Raw genomic sequence first — 3,607 nt, forward strand, 5'->3', positions numbered from 1 at the left:
CTATATACAATAATTTATTTATTTATTTATCTTTTATATTTATATTTAATTTTGCATACTTTATCATTATTATTTATCTCATGAATTTATATTACAAAAACATAATTCAAATAAGTAAGAAAATATTACACTAAAGAGCATATTGTCTATAATTTTATATTTCACCGTCGTTCATCGTTATCTTTGCTAATATTTTAATAAAATTATTAATACTCAGTTCTAATCTGATTTGTACTTAACTCTTGATTACGAAAAGCAAGCAACCTAATAATTCATGTTTCCCAACAGGTAATTTCTCTCCGAACATACAAAAACCGACAGAGGCCAAACTTTGAACATATTAGACAGATAATTTCTTTCAGATCATATACAAAGGACAAGTGAAAGGCTTACTTGTATCCAAAGAGAATTCTAAAACAATTTTAAGTGGCTGGTAATTAGGCCACGTCCGAATTATTCTAAGATATCGGTCATGAGATTGCTAATTCGGCTATGTCCGAATTATTGAAAGCATGTCTGAAATTTTGACTTATTTCCGAATTATTTGGACTATTTGTAGGGTAAAAATGATGTCCTATTTAACAATAGAAGCTGTAGCGAAAACCAGATTTTTGAACTGAAACTGTTGAGGATTAGTTTTGGAGTAAAAATCTAGATTTTTAAGCGTAAATAGTAAAAACGAAGATGATGTATAAAAATTTTGATACATAATTATTAGGGTAAATAAATTAAGTTTGAATGAATAGGATTTTATTTGTATTTGTTTATTTATTTTTATAAGTATTTATGTTTAATTTGTATTCATTTAATTTTTAGTGTTGTATTTGTGATCGTTTATTTATTTTTGAAGGTATTTATGTTCACTTATTTTTTTTAAGGTGTTAGTGTTCGTTCGTATAGTTCTTACTAATATATTCATTTAATGTTCGTTTATATGTTCACGAACGTATTCATTTGGTAAAATTATGTTACTAGTAAGAACTTTTCAAGCTTCATATTTTAACCTCTAAATTTCATCATGTGTTCAATTTAATTCCTACATCTTGGTCAATTTGAATGGCACGTAAGCATCAATGCGGTCCAGCAAAATATCACAGTAGGAACACAATGGAAACTGGAATGACTGCTGTTTCAGATCCATATAGGAGATGTAGAGTCTGAAAAGTTGCAAGTTGCAAGATTCTTTTAAACCTCAAATCATATTTCGGGCATGCTTGGTGAAAGGAAAAAAGGAAAGACTACCATATGTGTTCTTGTTTAATTATGGTGTTGCGTATTACCTTATTCCTTTCTGAAAAGTACAGCAGTTATTCTAATAAATGGTTATGGAAGTCAGAGAAAACATAGAAGAATCAATCATTAAATATAGGACAAATGCCATAAGAATTGTTTGTTAGCATTGTTTCTCAAGTACAAACAAATTAAGAAATGAGTTCGACCAAACAGTACTAATAACTTACCTTACGATCGAGGTATTAATAACTTACCTGCAGTTCAAGGTAAAAGTCACTTAGCGCAAGGAGTTGAATCAATAAAACTCAAAATAATATAAAACCAAGAAGTATTAATAACTTACCTTACGCTGAACAGAAGCCACTTTGCAAAGTATTTTAGATGGTAGATTGAATGAAGGTATTTGGTGTTGTGACCCCTGATGCATTGATGCCCCAAGCTGTACACAAAGAATAAAAAAATACTCGAGATTAATAAACCAAACATTGTGTCAAGTTATAAAACCTACACCTAAAACTTAATATCATAAGGGACATAAGTCTTCAATAGATACTATAGAGTATAGAGTTTTATTAGCAAAACTAAATAACAAATGCCTTTTAAATAATCTTCGAAATATTTAACAAACACTACCTTGACAGTAAATATTCAGACATGGAGACGTATATAAATATTCTTGTAAATACATACATGAAGGAAATTATATATTGCCATAAACATTTTGTAATTCATTGTATCAGTGAATTGATACCAATACTCAAATATATATGACAATATAAGTTAATAAGGTTTCATGACAACATACAACCTTCAAATTATTGATTGCCTAAAGTGATTCACCAAAATGAATCGTACCCATTTTGTTTTAAAGAAAGCATGACCCAATATAAATACCAGATGATTTCTTCTGCATAAAAAACCAAAAAGGAAAGAACCATGTGCTTGCAGGAACCATAACCGTATTAACCAATATAGAACCATTATTACTCAAAATAAGAACACTATGGCAAAGGTTCACAAACCAATTCAACCAACACTTGTTAAATTATGAAATATGATCAATACAAAAAAGTTATCAGATTAAAGTTCATGTAGACATACTTGTTCCATGTGACCTTGTGGGAAATAATAAACACGCTCCCCTACGCGAGGAAGCGTGACAAGAGGTCCAGCACAGGCATGCCATAGTTCACGATACAAAGGATCATCTGCAGTCACATAAAATGTGAGACAGAGAAGACAATAATGATAAACAATAAGCCACCGTCGTGCGGAAACATACCAGTACATTTGCGAAACAATAATTTAGCTTGCATATTAAAACACAGTAAAATTTGTATACCATATAAAATTCACAAACCTGGTTGTCGTTCGGCAGATGGAATATCCGGTGCCGCAAAATCCATAGAAGCACCCCCCCCCTCCCAAAAGAGACCAGCAGAAAGCAATCAATCAATGGAAACCCTACAACACTGGATTTATGGAAGCAAACAAGCAAATATAAATTTCCCCATTACAATAAATAGCACAACCGTTAATTAAGATTGCATTTGTTATTACTTTATTGTTTGTTCTGATTATCCTACAAAGGCAAAGCTGACTGATGGAAACCCTTCGTTACCAGCTAATTGCTACCTCTGTGTCAATCTACTCTGCTCTGTGCTATGAACCCAAATGTTAATAATTCTGCAACAACGAAATGGAAGATTTATAATGAAAAATGAAAAGAAGCCCAATAATTCTGCAATGATCCAATTCTTTTGTTCACAATAAAAATAAATAAATTCAACAACTCTGAAGAAAATCAAAACTGATATGAAAATGGGATTGACACCCAACGAGTTTGCAATTACATATAGTATATGACACAGATAGAATTGAATGAAAATCAGAAACTAAAATGAGTTGAGATCTGATAAAATTGTCTATTTTTTCCGATAAAAAGAAGAGTGAATAGAACTAATTGTTTACCAGTAAGAAAAATCATCAGTCAACAAGTGCAGCCAAAACTACCTAGATTTTCCGAAATTCAAACACAAACACTATAAGCGGTGGACTTCAACTGCTATTACCAGGAAAATCATTCTATGAGCAAACCTTGTATGACGAAAGCAGCTAACAACTACACTACCCTACCCACTGATGCAGATTTCAATTCAAGAGCTGGGAATTTCAATACTAAAACTAGGAAATTTCAATTCTATTAACTGTTATTTAAAGCCCAAAAATCAAATTAAAAAAACATGGATTCAACAGGAATCCAAAAAAGCACAAACACCCAAACCAAAAAGGAATAAAGATAAGCAAAGGTTGAAGGAAAAGGAGTAACCTAAAAGCAGATGAAGTGAGTAAGAAGAGCAAAGGGTAAATTTTT

General features: G+C 31.2%; 1 long non-coding RNA gene across 1 annotated transcript; it reads right to left on the minus strand.

Moving 5' to 3' along the window:
• Positions 1 to 2,333: 2,333 nt before the first annotated feature.
• On the minus strand, positions 2,334 to 2,909 carry LOC120171889. The gene is made up of 3 exons (XR_005520909.1): positions 2,794 to 2,909; positions 2,594 to 2,705; positions 2,334 to 2,441 (listed from the first exon to the last, which is right to left on the minus strand). It is a non-coding gene; the product is annotated as an uncharacterized LOC120171889 (long non-coding RNA).
• Positions 2,910 to 3,607: the final 698 nt, after the last annotated feature.

The sequence above is a fragment of the Hibiscus syriacus genome, unplaced genomic scaffold, assembly GCF_006381635.1.
Source record: "Hibiscus syriacus cultivar Baekdansim isolate YM2019G1 unplaced genomic scaffold, ASM638163v2 tig00111837_pilon, whole genome shotgun sequence".
Taxonomy (NCBI): domain Eukaryota; kingdom Viridiplantae; phylum Streptophyta; class Magnoliopsida; order Malvales; family Malvaceae; genus Hibiscus; species Hibiscus syriacus.